The sequence below is a fragment of the Gobio gobio genome, assembly GCF_949357685.1.
Source record: "Gobio gobio genome assembly, chromosome: 7".
Lineage (NCBI taxonomy): Eukaryota > Metazoa > Chordata > Actinopteri > Cypriniformes > Gobionidae > Gobio > Gobio gobio.
This window is the reverse complement of record NC_137103.1, coordinates 2391905-2410522: the sequence shown is the minus strand read 5'-3', so window position 1 is coordinate 2410522 and position 18618 is coordinate 2391905. Positions and strand designations below refer to the sequence as shown.

General features: G+C 39.3%; 1 protein-coding gene across 1 annotated transcript in view; it reads right to left on the bottom strand.

The window, feature by feature from the left end:
- Positions 1-7192, bottom strand: part of map3k12 (mitogen-activated protein kinase kinase kinase 12) — a 38933-nt gene extending 31741 nt beyond the window's left edge. The window contains exon 1 of the mRNA XM_079821774.1: positions 6916-7192. The gene's annotated coding sequence lies outside the window, so the exon portion shown is untranslated. The remainder of the gene's footprint in view (positions 1-6915) is intronic.
- Between the last annotated feature and the right edge of the window lie 11426 nt (positions 7193-18618).

The window sequence follows — 18618 nt, the reverse complement described above, 5'->3', positions numbered from 1 at the left end:
TATATTTTTGAAAGAACTAAGTGTTTTTAGCTAAGAATAGACTAAAAAAGTTACACAGTGTAGCTTTAATATTAATAACGATGGCTTTCAAAATACATTATAAAATCACTCAAATTAAAATATTTAAGGTATCGGTATCGACGATACTGGTCTTGAAAGTACTTGGTATCGGAACGAAAAGAAAATGATTGGTATCGCCCATCCCTAGAGGGCGCATTCGTGTATGTAGGATCCTCCTGAGGAAACTGCTTTCAGACTGGCTAATATTCCAATTCAAGTTCCACAAAACAAATCAGAGGGAGCTTTAGCCATAACCACACAACTATTTAGTGATTGCTTCTCAATAAAAATGTCATAAGCTGGAAAGAGTAAAAGACAAAGAGTAGTAAATTAACTCAATCTTCCCAACCGCTTTGCCATTATATTGAAGTTGAAGGACTTCTGTCATTTCAGTAGCTTCAATAATAAAAGCTTTTTTATTCTGCGTGAGGTCAGACATGTTGGGATAATATGAACAGATGAATTCTACACATCAACTTATGGAAACATTTACTCATGGTTGACTGTGAACAGAGCAGGTCTACACTGGTGCTTTCCTTCAAGTCCAATATAGTGTTCATTTTGCACACACAGTAGGATCATTTGAGCACACAAAAAGGTATTTTCTATTTACATGTGTGAAACAAATCAATATCGCACATGGAAAAAGTTTACCTGAGTGCTGATGTCACACATTTTGATTCAGTTCTTGACATCTCTGTGGCTTCTTCATAGATACAGGCTGATTGGCTGACCTGATCACCAATCATAAAGCTGTAGAGTGTAACAGCACCGCCCACTCTTCCAGTTCTGGAAGTATTCATTATTTTCTCCATTGGAATTGTTAAAAATCTTCTTCATTTAAGAGTTATAAGCCATGAACCAAACCAGCCAATGGATCACATTACAAACTTTGATTTGAAGCAAAAATATCGAAAATCAGACCAATAGACAAAGATATGAGAATGTGAACTTAGCGGCTGCAACGAGGGAAAGAACTACGGACAAAACGAATGGGATTTGACTTCCTTGACTTTCATCTTGTGTGTGGTTATAATATCTTCAGATAGATAAACCTGGGCAGCGTGCACAACAGTTCTGTTTGTTCAAAATAAATGATTTTTCGTGAAATAAAGTATTGCTTTACAAACTCTGCGCGTGAACCTTTTTGTGCACTCAAAATATCCCATTGCACATGCAAAATTGTGGAGTAGAAATAACGGGACGAGGCCAGCACAACAGCACACAGTATTTGGCTTCTTTGACTTTAGGAACACTTGATTTCAGTGCCTGTAGACGATCAGTATTGTCTCGTTGGGTTTTCACTCTGGCCATCCCTCTGGAGGCCAGAGCCCTTAAAGCGGGAACTCTGGAGGACATTTGTGTCTCACATTGGGGCTGTTTGGGAGCAATGAAAGACAGTGCCAACTCCACAAGGATTCATATCATGTGACGTCCATCAATCCATCAGCTGTTCTTACACCAGCAGCCTCGGTTACACTTTATTCCGATAGTCCACTTTAAAGATTCTACTAACTATATGTAACTTTGCACCTACATGTCCACTAGCAGTCATTAGAGTATTAGTAGACTGCTAGGTTAGGGTTCGGTTAGTCGAATAAGTCCATATGCAGTTGCAAAGTTACTTAGTCAGTAAAGTGGACCATCAAAAGTGTAACCACAATCTCTTATAATTGGCTGTTAAATGTAAAAACTTCAATGGTGCAAACACTGCTGAGATTTGGCACCATGTCTTGGAGCCTCAACGAGCCGATGATGTAAATCAGGATTGAGAAGCACTGGATTATGGGAGAGATTATCGGATCAGCCGATGCTGCTAATGACCAATACTGACCAGTAAACCGGCCGTATTCTTCTCATTCATAAGAAAAGCAGTAATCAACAGCGGGTCATCATCAGCGGTGGCCACTGCAGATGTTCTCCATACACTGAGTGTGTGAAGTGAAACACAACGCTTGAGCTTCTGATCTACTGCTGCTTTACCTGCCGCAATTAACAACATATTGAGTCAAGAGTGAGCTCTGAACAATCAACAAATGTAAATTATACCATAGTGATCTGCATTCATCAGAAAAGCAGAATAAGTCTCTGAGAAGATGATTTATGTTGGTCTGGAGGTATGATTCTCGCTTTGGGTGCGAGACGTCCTGGGTTCAGAATCCCGGACGAGCTCCCAATACAGCCCGTCTAGGGGCCAGGCCACAACCGAAACGATTCTTAGACACAGGAAGAAAAGAAAAAGAATGAAATTGGGAAAACATCAGGCTCTGACAAGGCCAAACCCCAAACTCAACCCTCCCTCTACCTAACCTCATCAAAAGAACAGAAACACTAAATACTAAATGATCTTCCCTTCCTACCTAGAGCTTCACACAGAGACGAAAATAAATGCCATCGCAACCCTACAACCCAATTAACCATTATTCACGAGAATTTACAAAGTATGTGCAAATAAGCAACCAAAATACTGTCTCCAACACAACCCAAAATCAAAATAAACAATAATGAACAAAAACAACACAAGGGCAACTACACCAAACGTCTCAAGGTCCTTTCACACTGGACGCGATTTTGACGCGTGAATAATTTGCGTGATGGTTTTATTGTTTGATCAGGTGTTTGTATAATGAGAGCTTCCACACTGAACACGAATGTGCTGCGGCGAAAAAACGATGTTTATATTTTCCGTTTCGATGTCGATTTTTTGTAACACTCGCAGTGACAGAAAAGGCTGAAACCAATCGCATACAAGGAAACAAAGGTAACGAAATGTCCAGTTGATGTCATGAGCTATTCAAATCACCATTAACCTTTGCCAGGCATTGCACTCTCATGAGATTACAGCTGTAGATGTGTTTACCCACTGTAGGCTACAGACAACGATATCATCACCTTTTGAGTTAAAACTCCTTGATTTTTTTCTAATCTAATGCTGTCCACGAATATCGAAAGTGAATGTGTTTCCGTCAGTACGACTGTGGCACTGAAATGTTTACATTGTGACTCAACTGGAAACACAGCGGCTCTGGATCTTGAAGTGTGTGTGTGTCGTCAGATGCGCTGCTACTGTCTCTCTCTCAAGCTCCACAAACTCTCCCACGGACAATGGAAAGTAAGTGCGGAACCGGCCATGATAAAGCTTTAGCTCCTGCAGATTAGCAGACTCCCCTTCAGACTCTCTGTTCTTTAAGACTGGGTGCACTTAAAACCTTCTTCTCTGTCTTTTAAATAAAATGAAAGGCTCGTCTTCACTGGATGATGAAGTGTCCATGTTTTCTCAGCTGTTGCCGCGAATGTTTTGGGAGTGTTGGAGCTCTTAAACGTCACAGACGTCGCAAACTCACGTCGTGGCTGATGTGAATGGTTCTATTCGCACACGAAATATTTGTTTTTCCGCTTCGCTTTTCCGTTGCGCGTCCGGTGTGAAAGGGCCTTAAGAGTGAGTGTTCAAGTGAAGTTCCTGAAGGCCAGAATGTACCTCTGGCAACGTTTTTGCAGACCCCAAAATACGTACCAATATGTACATAACACTGCAGTTTCTAAGTGAAATGTCCACTGGGTGGCGCTAAAAGCTTAGTTTTTTTCCGGATCAGATGAGCGTGAATCAGACAACGTTTGTGTACACCTACACTAAACCCTAAACCTACCCAATAGTGTTAACAAAAGCAAATGTGACCGATTGTAACATGTCATTTTAGCTTGTGTCCAGAACTCGTCTTCGAGCTCTTTTATCATCGTCTTTCACTGAGCTTTCAGCATTGCAAGTACAAAACTGTACCAGCTGAGCTACTGAGTAAGCTTGGTATATCAGAAAAGCCCAACATATAGAGCTGGTTAAGAAGTGCAAACTCCACAATGTATTCGTTTACATGGTAAAAAAAAAAACAATAAATGTGTTTGCTGTTTTACTGCCTCTAGTGTTCATTTCTGTTGGAAACTGCAGTGTTATGTACATATTGGTACGTATTTTGGGGTTTGCAAAAACATTGCCTGAGGTACATTTTGGCAATGAGACCAGGTTGAATAATTCGGCCTGAATGTAAAATAGTACTATAGTGTTGACTGTATAAATGAGCTATTGATGAATCTTTGATAAAGCTGTGTTCTGTTGTTTATGAACAGTAATGACAGCACATGTGTTTATAGGCTACTGTTACTTTAAGACCGAATGCACGGATCTAATATACTGACTAGGGTTGGGCACCGAACTCAGTACTTTTAAGGGCATCGACCGAATTACGTCGGTTCTACCGAGTACCAATTCACATTAAATCAATCAGTACCAAATTTCAGTATCTGAGAACGCATCTGGTGATATAGACGAGTGTGTGTGAATAATATACCACAAAAAGACCATTTAAATACTGATCCTGCGTGTCTCTGTGTGAATGAATGCTGTAGAAGCGCGGTTTACCACACACACACTCACTCAGAATCACGCGTGACGGTCGCATGTTTCCATCTCTGCCGTCTCATATGAGGACATGAACACACAAACGTCATCTCCAGAGCCACTGAGAGTCACTTCATGAGCATTTCACCGCTTCATTTGAGAAATCTACCGTCATATCATAAACACAGAAACTCAAAGGTCTGTCTCAGTTAATAATACTAACACTAATGTAATAATAATAATCAAAACTTTATTTTTTTAAGTAATAAATTAAAATGTTTGTTTTAGTGTTTTAATTTTAACCGTATAAAGCCCAGTTGTGCAGAACTTTGTTTGACAAAAAAAGTTTAATTAAATTAAAAGATAAATTAAAAGAATGTATTGTGTCTTCATTTGATTACAAGAAAATACTCAACACATAATTTGTGGGAAATCTTTTCATAGAAATAAAATTAAAAAGAAAAAAATAATATGGTTGTTTTTATGAATTATATTAAGTAGCTAGTTGCCTACTATTTACTAGTAAATATTATAGTTATTATACTAATTATTATAATACTCGAAAAATAAAAATACTATATATATTTTACTACATTTCTTCGCTGGCCGTGAATACAGTGAATCCCTGATAATTCCACTAAAACTCTCAGTTATAACTCCAGCCACTGGGTGGCGCTGTGGAGCGGGTTCATCGCCTGCCTCGTGATGTTTGGAATTACTGATGATCTTACAAATAAAGTTAGTTTTGGAGTTGTCAATGTCACCACCACAATGCAGAATGATCTGGAGAAGTGTGCTTCCTTTAAAGGGTTAGTTCACCCAAAAATGTAAATTGTGTGATTAATGACTGAGCCTCATGTGGTTGGACACCCGTCAGACCTCCGTTCATCTTCAGACACAAATGAAGATATTTTAGTGTAAATCTGATGCTCTGAAAGGCCTCCATTGGCTCAACTTTACACTCTCAAGACCCTTAAAAGACACTAAAGACGTCGATACAAAGTCCATCTCACTACAGTGGTTCTAAAATAACTTTATGAATCGGCGACAATAGTTTTTGTGCGCAAAAAAAACCTAAATAACGACTTACATAGTGATGACGATTTCAAAACAAAGCATCATGAAGCTTCGAAGTGTTATGAATCAGTGAGCCGAATCATGATTCGGATCGCGTGTCAAACCGCCAAACTGATGAATCGACTCACTGATTCATAACGCTCCAAACCGCTGAATCGACTCACTGATTCATAACGCTCCAAACCGCTGAATCGACTCACTGATTCATAACGCTCCAAACCGCTGAATCGACTCACTGATTCATAACGCTCCAAACCGCTGAATCGACTCACTGATTCATAACGCTCCAAACCGCTGAATCGACTCACTGATTCATAACGCTCTGAACCGCTGAATCGACTCACTTTAGTCTTTAGTGTCTTTTAAGGGTCTTGAGAGTGTAAAGTTGAGCCAATGGAGGCCTTTCAGAGCATCAGATTTACACTAAAATATCTTCATTTGTGTCTGAAGATGAACGGAGGTCTGACGGGTGTCCAACCACATGAGGCTCAGTCATTAATCACACAATTTACATTTCTGGGTGAACTAACCCTTTAAGAGTCGAGAATGAGACAGGTTAAAGAACAGAAAACACACAGAGTGTGTGTGTGTGTGTGTGTGTGTGTGTGTGTGTGTGTGTGTGTGTGTGTGTGTGTGTGTGTGTGTGTGTGTGTGTGTGTGTGTGTGTGAGTGAGTGTGAGTGTGAGTGTGAGTGTGTGTGTGTGTGTGTGAGTGTATAATCATGACTTACATGTGTTTATGTCTCTAATGTTGTGGAGGTCTAGTGTTTACTCAAATGTTTTGACATGCAAGCTTCAAATATTAGGCTGAACTATTTTAAAGCCCATAATTTCTCCTCGCGTTGCCCAATAAGAGACTCATAATAATCGCTTAATATGACAGAGCATCTTCAGAGATGAATGAGCTCATGATCATCTCCTCATGATCTACTGACGCACTGATGAGATAAACTGAGAATATCGCAGAAATCACGGCGCGTCAGTCTTCATGCGCGCGCGCGCGCGTCACGCCGCTCTCTGCACAATATGGCAAAATTGCATAACAAACGCGCGCGTGCGCTCCTGAGCGACGCGATTCCCCGCGCGTGTCGTGTAATTACACCATTGCGCGTGTACGCTCAGAAACATCGCACAAACGCACGCGACGCGCACGAGCCGCGGATGAAAGGCAGTAAACGGACGCGTTTGTTCAGATGTGATGTCATTGGCGTCAATGGCGCGCGCGAACGCGTCCAGCCGCGTGAAGTACCGCAATGAGCGAGGAGAGGATGCACACACACACACACACACACACACACACACACACTGCACGAACACACACTGATCTCATCTCATGTCTGTGGAATCATCGCGGAGCGCCGCGCGTGTCGTGTGCTGGATCAGTACCGTGTCTCTGGATCTCCGGGTCTCTGGAGGATGGAGGGATGGATGGAGGGATGGAGGGATGGATGCTGTTGTCAAGTGACGGGTGGGATCCGATGTTGTGCTCTCGGTTCCGCGGTGAACGCGTCTCTCTCCTCGATCCCCGCGCGCGCGTGCTCTTCTCCGGGCTCGGGGTGCGGGTTTAGTCCGGTCCGGGTCGGATGGGTTGCGGGATCACGGATTCGGGTCCATTAGTCGAGCGGAAGGAGCTGTTTCTCCTCTACGGTGCTGAAGTGACGTCACGGGCGCGATGACGCCCGCTAGGGGGCGCGCGCGCGCGTTACCGTGAGAGCGAGCATGACGTCAAAGCCACAAGCGCTGAATGTGTGTGTGTGTGTGTGTGTGTGTGTGTGTGTGTGTGTGTGTGTGTGTGTGTGTGTGTGTGTGTGTGTGTGTGTGTGTGTGTGTGTGTGTGTGTGTTTATTCGGCCTGACCTTCCGATCAAGTGATATTTTAAAGCGTTAAAGGAAAACCTCCTGATTTCCATGTCCCGTTTGACGCTGAGAACGCATCACACACACACACACACACACACACACACACACACACACACACACACACACACACACACACATGGCTTTACTATTGGAAATTAAAGAGATTTCTGACAATAAATCTCTGTGTTTTTATAGTGAAAGAATGACGATGATGGTGATGCTAAAAGATTTAGGCCCATTGGCCTGTAATGAAATAAAAAATAACATTTTTAAAGGATGTTAAAAAGGATGATCTTAAGATGAGGCAAAACTACATTTGAGGTCAAACAAAACTGATTTATTTGTAGACAAATTAAGAAGCTAGGTTGTAAAATGAGAATCAGAGATTGTCTAGTGTGTATATCATGAGTTTGGGCTCTTGTTGAACAGCTCATCTGTGGCTCTCGTGTGTGAATACACTGGACACGGTTTCAGTGACTGAGCAAAGGCATTTAACGGCTGCATTAAAGGGTTTTAATTCCGTGTAAAACATGTTTACCCTCGAGTCTCCATCCGGTTTAGATGTTGAATTTTAATTGAAAATAATTCAGTCATCATTATGGAGATCGGTGTTCTTGAGTTGGCCTGTTTGACTCTTTGTGTGAGTTTGTGGCCTTTGTAACAGTGTTTAGTAGAACACATCATTTGCTGCTAAGAAAGAAACCAAGATGATCAAGTTTTCAGCCTCATAAACTCTAATAAATCAATAATCTTATTTCTGATCAATATTTTACCAGCAAAACTTTGTCGCAGCAGATCAGTCATTCTGAATTTAAAATACATTACAGGGGGAAAAAGTGTTTTGCCACACACAGACATCAAGAATCAGCATATGAGTCTCAACAATGGTGACATGCTTCATGCCGCAATGCATGCTGGGAGCCAACAAAGTATTACAATTATGGCTCCCAGCATGCATTGCGGAATGAAGCATGTCACCATTGTTGAGATTCATATGCTGATTCTTGATGTCTGTGTGTGTGTCTAAAAAAATCCCACAATGGATTTATAAATCAAAATTCAGAATGACTGATCTGCTGCATAGAAATTTTGTTCGTAAATATAATATATTATTCATAAATAATCACTTTCAACCAGGAATAAAGTAGTAAACTACTCCCCTTTATAATGCTGTTACCTATCACCTGATCATTGGTTATGACTTTCTTTGCAGCAAATTATGTGTTTTGCTAAACACTGTTACTAAGACCACAAACCCCAATAAAACGGCAAGAGTCAAAGTGGCCAACTCAATGAAACACTGATCTCCATAATGGTGATATTTTCATCTGACTGGTTTATTCTTAAGAACTTCTGTTTCCAATGGACACAAAATGTTGAATTGGCTCAACTACAAAAGATTCGTTACAGAATAGTTGCATCTCTCCAGAAAAACAAATAATGTCAAGTTGACTCAACTAAACATTTTTTTGTGTCACAGACGACTTATTTTCAGTTTGTATAACTGTTATTAAAAAAAGTTGAGTCAACAAGAAAAAGCTAGAGGGAATTAGAACTAAGATTTTTACACAGTGTGGATTTTTTCTGTACAAATAAAACAAAACCAGTCATTTCTACTTTTTTAAAGTTGTGTTTTTTACAGTGTAGAAATCCCCCCTAAATAAATGAGGGTCATATAACGAAATTTTAAATTATAACAGCATTTTTTTCCCCAAATAAATATTCTTCAAGGTTTTTTCTTCACTGCTGTCCAACTTATTAACTTGAATTATTACAGTATCTGGTTCTTCAGTGCAAACAAAAAGAAAGTGCTCAATATTAAAACTAAAAATTATTTTATAATGTCTCTGAATGCATATTGAGGAAAAACTGACTTTAGGACCCAGCGGATCAGCTCATCCGCTCCATATAAATCCATAAGGCCATCTAGAGTCATGAAATATCATCTTATGTTATTATTTTCCCACAAGAGGTCAGCAGAGACACCCAATGTGAGATATTCTGAGGGTTACACATTAAATGAGGAGTTATTCTGAGTTTATGTGAGAAAGTGCTTAAATTGTCAATTATTTATTATTTATTGATCAAATCTAATTAATAAAATACCAAAAATATCCCAAATATTAAAAAATAGAGTGTGATCACAGGATAATTCCAGAAGTTCATCTTCAGCCTTTCCTCTGAACCCAGTTCTCCGTGTGTCAGTGACAGGATGTTCATTCAGAGCTGAGGCGACTCCCATGCAGTTTATATCCAAACATTCAGACAGATTTGGAAACATGTCAGGGATGCCTCTTAGTAGTTTATGTACCCATAGATCAATTATTCTCCTAATTGCATTTATTTTGTCTCTTGTCTCCAATATTGTGGAGTAAGACCCCTGAATAGGCGGAATGGTGACAAGAACAGTTCTAGATCAGGTTTATGTTCTTATAAATATTAATGAAGCTCATGTCTCAGAACCGTCCCACGTGAGAGCCACCGCTCCTCTGACTGGAGGTTGAGTATCATCTTAATATAGAGAATTCATAACAAACCTTTTCAATCATATTGTAAAAACAGTTGTTAGGGTTTAGTGCTAATTCAAATTATGTTGTTGTAATTACTCCTCCAAAAAGTTGGTTTAGAGTTTAGTTACCCTTTAATGATTTTCAGTTTTGTTCAAGGTAATTAGCAACGTGTTTTTCAATAACAGAAGAAAATGTAAAAGTATGGTATTTGGGATAAAAGACACGATTATTAACATGATAATAAACAGCCAGTTGACTTTTCCATTTGTTGACTTGACATGGTTAGATTTAGATGGGAAATATTAAGTTGGGTGTCCACCTTACAGATAATCATCATATTTATAATGAAACCATCAGATTTAAAAATATGATGTTAGTCATATCATATGATAAAATATCACATTTTAATTATTTGTTACTACTGTAAAGCTTTATAAAAAAAATACATTTAAATGAGATATCATTCAATGCTTTCAGAATCTTTACTTTTTAATCATTTTTGTTTCTGTATTTTTTCTATACTAACATATTTTAATGACAGTGTTATTGAACAATAATGAATTCTTTTATTTATCAAAATAAACAGAAAATAGTACATATTTTGCTAAAGTGATTGTTTTGAACAAGTATTAACTAAGACATGATTAAAACATTATTTTAGCAATTTGTATCAATGCATTTGTATCAATACTGTGTCTGTTGCCCCATGCTGGTTTGCCCCTGTGTCTGTGGGGTAAAAGGCCCACCTTACCACCCCATACATTTATAAGATTCTTAAACAAACAAACCATTTTTATGATTTATTTATCAGTGAGAGGCTTTTACATTTGGCTATTCGCAGGGCTGCAAGATACAGATTCATAAGATATCTTATGAAATATTACGCGAGTCACTGATTAGATATCAAAAATCAGTTAAAGCTGCAAATCCCAGTACTTTTCTGATATTACAGCTAAAAACTCCCATAAACCTAAAATGCTTTTTACTATTTTAAATTCGGTGTGAGTACTGTCTGTTTGAATGCATCAGCTTCCGTTTGTGATAGCTTTTTAAAGTTTTTCACAGACAAAATTGTTGATATAAGACAGAACATTGTATTATCAAGCTATGATTCATCTTTTCTCTCTCTCTCTCTGTGTTTCACATTTTAAGGAATTTCAAACAGTGTATTTTAATTCACTTAAAGATATTATTAAGCAGCTTAAACCTACCACATGTCTACATGACATTTTTTCCGACCCATTTTTTTGCTAGCATTTTAGCTATAATAAATAAGTCTCTTCTTACAGGTGTTGTTCCTAAATACCTAAAACATGCTACCGTTAAACCCTTGCTTAAAAAAACCTAGCCTTGACCCAACAATTCTTTCAAATTATAGACCTATTTCCAATATATCTTTTATTTCTAAAATCTTAGAGAAAGTTGTTCTGGAACAGTTGCAGAGGCATTTGGAGTTAAACAGTGTTTGTGAAGAATTCCAATCTGGGTTTAGAAAACATCACAGTACTGAGTCAGCTTTACTAAAAGTCTTCAATGATATTTAGTTGTCTGTTGACTCTTACTTTTAGATCTAAGTGCTGCCTTCGACACTGTGTTTGTCTTGATGGTTTCTCTTCTTCTGTATCGTTTTTGGATTATGGAGTCCCTCAGGGCTCTATTCTGGCCCCTGCTTTGTTCTCGTTGTATATGCTTCCTCTGGGGACTATTCTTTCTAAACATGGGGTGTCATTTCATTTTTATGCTGATGACACCCAAATTGATCTGCCCTTAAAGAAAAATGGCAAAAAAGCTTTAAGCTCTTTATCAGCATTCTTGTCTGATATTAAGTCTTGGTTTCTCTTTTAATTTTTTGCATCTAAATGAGAGCAAAACTGAGGTTATGGTTTTTAGGGCCTACAGATGTGTTAGCAAGTTCTGATGGTGACCTGGGAGATTTGGTCCCTTATGTAAAACACTCTGGGTGTTATTTTTGATTCTGCCCTTAAATTTGACAAGCAGATAAATGCTGTAATTAAATCATTTTTTTCCAATTAAGACTATTATCTAAGGCTAAGAGTTTTTTAACATTTGCAGAGTTTGAGAGAGTGATCCATTTGTTTATTTCATCGAGACTTGACTATTGCAATTCTTTTTATATTGGGGATGAGCCATACATTTAATCATATTTCCCCAATATTACAAGCGTTGCACTGGCTGCCAGTTTGCTATAGAATTGATTTTAAAATTCTGCTTTTTGTTTTTAAAGTCCTTAATGGATCAGCTCCAAAATATATCTCTGAACTTCTGAAATGAAATAACCCTGCTAGATCTTTACAGTCATCTAATCAAAGACTGCTGATGGTTCAGTTTAAGATATTTTAGATTTAGTCGTCACAGCGTCTTACGTCAGCAGCGTCACTGTGGCGTCGTGAACGCGGATTCAAACTAAACCGGAAGAGAAGACAATGCTTAACCCTTAATCGTCCCTCAAGTAGGGTTTACGTTTGAGTCCCTTGGGCTCAGATAGACCCCAAACTTTTACTGAGCGATTGCATAAGGAAATATAATTTTTTTAACATGGAAAACTAAATATCATTTTTTTTATTTACTTTTCAACTATACATTTATGCTGTGTTTTTGTGGGTATTTGGTAGTTTTTTACCTATTTACTGCACAAATACTTAACTATGTCATAAATTGGCTCATTAAAAATTATTTTTTTATGAAAAAAATCACTTGAATGATGATCTTAAATAAATATAAATAGTTTTTGGACATTGCTCTATGTGTTAGGGATAGAATACCGCCATCTGTAGGTTTGTGGAAAAACTTTAGGAATTATAGTTAAAGAGAAAGAGAGTGCAATGACCACATTATCCACTAGAGGTCCATAGGGAAGTTATGCAGAAGTTAAGCTGCCTTTCTTCTTTCTTTTATTTGCCCTTTTCCCTCTCTTTCTCATGATTGTTCCATGTTGCATTTGTGCTCTAGTATTTGTCCTTCATTTATGTATGGAATTTTTTCATATTTATGCCAGTTTTGTTGATTTTATTTTGCCAGTTTCTATAAAAATGCTCTCTGTTGCAGTCACACACGTGTGTGTGTGTGTGTGTGTGTGTGTGTGTGTGTGTGTGTGTGTGTGTGTGTGTGTGTGTGTGTGTGTGTGCGTGTGTGTATGAGACAGAAAGTTCGTTCCACTTTGTGTTTATACTCTAGGACCAGATCTTGATATACATGTAGACATTTTCAGATTTATATTGGATTTAGTTGATTTTTTTTTTTACAAACAAAGTGAAAAATAAAGCATTTTTTACATTTTCCCATTCATTGCCAAAATCCCAAAAAAAAATGCTCCAGACACCTGTGTTTGTGTTTGTGTGTGTGTATGTGTGAGTGAACATGCTTGTTCCATATTGCATTTGTGCTCTAATATTAGTACTTCATTTATGTATGAAAATCTTTCAGATTTATGGCAGTTTTGTTGATTTTATTTGCCAATTTCAATAAAAATACTCTCTGTTGCAGTCACACACATGTGTGTGTTTGTGTGTGTACGTGTGTGTGTATGAGATAGAAAGTTCGTTCTACTTTGTGTTTATGCTCTAGGACCAGACCTTGATATAAATGTGGAAATTTTCAGATTTATACTGGATTTAGTTAACTTTTTTTAATAAAAAAAAGTGCTTTTTTTTTTTTTTTACACTTTCCCATTCATTTTCAATGTGGGGTCAATCTGACCCCGAGGGACTTAAACGGTAAACATTTTTTTACACACCTTTAGAACAACCAAATCAAGCCCAGATTTTTTGTGCATGTTAAGATAGATTATTTAGGAAAAGTCACAGAGTCTCATGGCCCTGAGATGAAGGGAACACTTTTAAAAAATGGAGGAAAAGTCCAGTGGGGTCAGCTGGAGCCCAAGGGACGATTAAGGGTTAATTAAGTCTTAAGCTTTTGTTATTTTTGGACCAAAATGTATTGTCGACGCTTCAAAAGAGTCTAACTAACCAAATGATGTCACATATGGACTACTTTGATGATGTTTTCATTACCTTTCTGGACGTGGACAGCAAAGTGTTCTTACACTTACACTCAAAGGACTGAAAGCCCTCGGACTAAATCTAAAATATCTTAAACTGTGTTCCGAGGATGAACGGAGGTCTTACGGGTGTGGAACAACATTGGGGTGAGTCATTAATGGAAGAAATTTCATTTTTGGGTGAACTAACCCTTTAAGACGAGGGGTGAGTTTGCTTTTTCTATTATTGTTCCAAAATTGTGGAATAGTCTTCCTCTATCTTTAAGACTAGTATCCACAGAGTCTGAATTTAAATCTAAGTTGAAAACCTACTTTTTCTCTCAGGCTTACAACTGTATTTGATTTTTAATGTTGATTTTAAAGGTTTCAAATGAGTGTTTTCGATGTAAACTCCCTTTATTATTGCATTATTATATGTATTTATTTATCCTCTTGTACAGCACAATTGCCAACTACTGTTGTATTTATTGTGCTATATAAATACAATTTTGATTGATTGATTGAAGATACGATGCTTGCTGTGCTGTCTCGGGTATTGCCGTGATGTTAGTCAGTCGTTGATTAACCGTTAACATCCCCACTAGGAAGCGCAGCAACTCCCGCTTCATACAAGGTGGAGGATACTCATCGATTGCCTCAATCTTTGTATTCACCGGTCGGTCAACACCATGACCAACAACCTTACCTAAATAGGCCCGAGCGAACTCGCATTTCTCCATGTTCCCAGTGAGCTGAACCTCCTTCAAACGCTTAAACAGAGACCAAGTTCAGGACAGATGCTCCTCCCAGGAGTCGCTATACACTACGAAATCATCCAGGTAAACCGCACACCCCTCAAGCCCAGCTACAACACGATTCATTAGCCGCTGGAATGTGGCCGGTGCGTTTCGCAAACCAAAACTCATAACGTTATATGAATATTCGCCATCTGAAGGTCAACAGGACCTGCCAATATCCTTTTAACAAGTCAAACTTACTCAAATGTTTCACCGTGCCCACTTGATCCACACAATCTTCAATATGTCAGAGTGGAAACAAGTCTGGTTTAGTAATTGCATTTAATTTTCTATAATCCGTACAAAATATAGATGTCCTTTTTCTTTACCAACAGACCAACTGGAAAGGGACGGAATACCCAGAGCCTCTGAATCCGGTTGTTTTCTTTTTTCTCTCAGTAAAAACGCTGACGTGTTGGAGGAAAATCACCCATATCAATGTCATGTTGTACAATGCGAGTCTGAGTAGGTACATTGGAAAACAAAGACGAGTATTCCTGAATTAAATTAACCAACTCCGAACGCTTTTCAATTGAAAGATATTCCAGGAATGCTGGCAGTTTGGGATTTGGTAGTGTATATCGATTCATGGGAGGAACATAAGTCCCGAACTTGGTCTCTGTTTAAGCGTTTGAGGCTCAGCTCACCGTCAACATGGCGAAATGCGAGTTTGCTCGGCCCACGGTGACCTATTTAGGTCATTTTTTAGGTTGGTCAAAATCTCAGAGTTACGTAGGCGAGGACACATGACACAATCTTCAGGTTCAATGGCCTTCTCATAATCTGTCAAAGGCACCAAAGACACCAAAACAGATACAGACACAATGGTCTCAGCGCTTCAACAGAATCTGTGGTCTGCGTCACTGTATTCCTTACAGCCATATTTGAGTCCTCAAATGTACACAGTTTCGTTTTTGTCACGCTAGGCTCTTCTCCATTAACCTCACCAGCTGAGACACTGCGTCCTCTATCTAAAAACGTATCCATGTATATAGTCTTAGGATTCATCAGCGTGTGCATGGCTAACCGTTCTGTGCATTAGTAAGGGATGTTTTAGTGTAGTGTGCTGCGTATTATTCATATTACTTTATTATTTTTTTATATTTCTAATTTCATGTACATCATAGTTTAAGGGTTGACAATCCTGTTTTAAATACAGTTCATGACCAAGGACCATGTCACAACCATGAATGTTGGAGAGTTATTTATTGAAGAAGTTAGGGATGAATAGGGAGAGGATGAAGGGGGAGAGAGAAGGGGATGACAGTCAGGCTGATCTGGGCGTCTGGTGTTGGTGGCCGGGAGACTCAGAGTGAGGCATCATCTCAGTTAAATGTAGACTGAGAGATTAGGACCCCCTGATACAACCTGGAAGGGAAGAGAACAGGGGATGGCAAAGACTGAACGGATGAGACGGACGGAGAGAGGGAGGGGAAGGGAAGGTTCGAGAGAACGAGAGAACCAGTACTGTAAGGGGCGGCCCGATATAAGGTTTTGAGAAGTCAGGTGATTGGTTGAGGTGTGGCCCCACTCCCGAACCTCAGTTAACTAGGTATTAACTCTAATACTATTTTTTAAAAATGTATTATCTAGATTTTAGAAGTTCTGTGCGGCCCCTCTAGCGCCATCTGGTGGCCAGTTTGAGAACCTCTAGTCTCAGCCTCAGAAGTCACGGCCCGCTGGCTGAACGTCTGATGCATACGGCACACTTAACTGGAAACACTTCAGGAGTTTAGAAGTCGTCATCTGATTGGGTGAAGTCTACAGGATGTTCAGCGAGACGTGTGTGTTGCGTTCTTCAACGGTCCGCCTGGAAACCTCGACTCCAAACTCCCTCGTGGAGGAAGACACTGACACTGGTGTCAGACACTGAGCGCTTACCAGGATCCACTAAACGCTGGATTTTCAAAAGTATGTGAGGTTCGCGGCTCCATTGTTTCAGTAAACTTGCACAACGTTCAGGAATTAATAATTTATAGATGCACGGTGGTCTGTTATTGCAGGGACATTGACTTTACATTGTCACGCCCCTAAACATGACACGGAACAAAACTGTGATTGGTGGCGTTACATCTTGGGTGGTCCTCGACCAATGAAAGCTGCGGTAGAGTCCAAACCTTCTGCCGTCAGACTGAAGCTCTGGCTACACAAGACTAGAGAACCACTGGTTTACACCACTCGTTTCAATGTAGTCGATCGACAGCCAGCAAGTTCAGGAACAAGCTCAATCCTCCTTAGCACGTCTTTCTCATCCTTGATATTTCCCTCGTGCAGTTTCTCAAAGAGCTTCAGCTGATCCTCTAAAGGGATGCCGTTTACTTCAGGAGTTCCCTTTGCCTTGATCCGCCATGGAAGACTTCCTGTGACCCTCCCTTCATAAGCATTAGATGTTTTCAGCAGGTGTAGTATTCCCTCATATCTTATACAGTATTTCCATGAGTAGCCAGTCCTCAGGCAAAATCCTAAATCACTATATTGGGAATGTGCAGCCATGACATGATATACTACGGATCATTATTTCTGTGCAAAGTAGGAGAATGCGATCCATTTTGTACCCTGATGAGTTCATGCCACAGTTTCTTCACCTCTTCCACCTGTCAAACAATAAACAAGATTAAAACTGTATTCATATTTAAAGAATGAAAATGTGAAAGAGATGGTTAAGTTAAACTTCATTGCCATCACTTGTTCCAGAAGTGTATCTTCAGGTATTCAAACTCTCTGTGCTCAAACGGTGGTGAAGCTTGTCTGGCATGTGTGGATGTGTGTTACAGATCTTAACTCTTTTCCCAGTGGACACTGACACAAATCATGTGATACCTCACACTCTTCCAGATGATTGCTTGAGGTGTCCTCCACAGGTTCTGAAGATGGCGTTTGTTTTGGGACAAATAACATTTTGCTTTAACTTGTGTGTACAGGATGCCTGTGTTTAACACAATGACAGTGCCAGTTATAGCCAGTTATCAGTCGCACTACACCACTAAAATAAGAGCTTTTGCTTCAGTACAGAAATAGTGGACTGTGTCAGGTCCAGTGTTGACGGATACAGCAAATGGAGCAAAGCCAGCGATCTTAAACCACTCTAAACACACAGCTAGTTTATCTTCTCCACACCATGTGCAGCCCTCAGTTCAATCAAAATGTCATGTTTTCTCCCAGTGTGCAATAACTGGAAGACACAGAACAATAATCCAGTGATCGTAGATGCGACATCCAAATGTCTGGTGTCCACTTCAGAGAGTCGTCAGTCTTCAGGCTCACACTCCATGTGCTGTTTTGGCTCTTGAATGCTGTGCTTGACATGAATAGGAACAGGAGGTCCACGACATGCCTTTGCCTGATCGCGGGTCTATAGGCTGACTCTGTAAGTGTATTATTTCATGATATCTGGGAACTGAAGAATGCCTTCTTTGCATATGGCACTTCAGATTTATCAAATAAAACCAAATTAATCTCTGGGACCATTTCCAGGGATTTCCGCCTGGATTTGTTCCCATACACACATACAGTGGTCTCTAAATACATATTTTGGTGTCATTTGACAGGAAACCCTTTGAAGTTACATAAAACATTGCTAAAAGTGATAAACATGTAAGTATTTGTTGTCTGAGCTGTAATAACCCCCCAAAAAGAGGCGCTTTTTGATTTTTTGGTTATAAATTCATTTTTTAAAGCGTATATCTCAGGCTGTTTGGGCTGTTTCCACTAGATGGCAGCAAATACTGGAAAATAAAAGAGTCTTGTCTGTATCATGTGTGCAAGATTTATTCAGATGGATCTGAAGGGAGGAATATTACCTTTTTATTATGTAATTTCCGCCTACCCAGATCTAAAGTCTCCCCATCCCCATATACAGTGGTATAAAGGCAATATCCCAGTGTCATTTACATCCCTGACATTACATGAAACACTGCTGAAAGGGA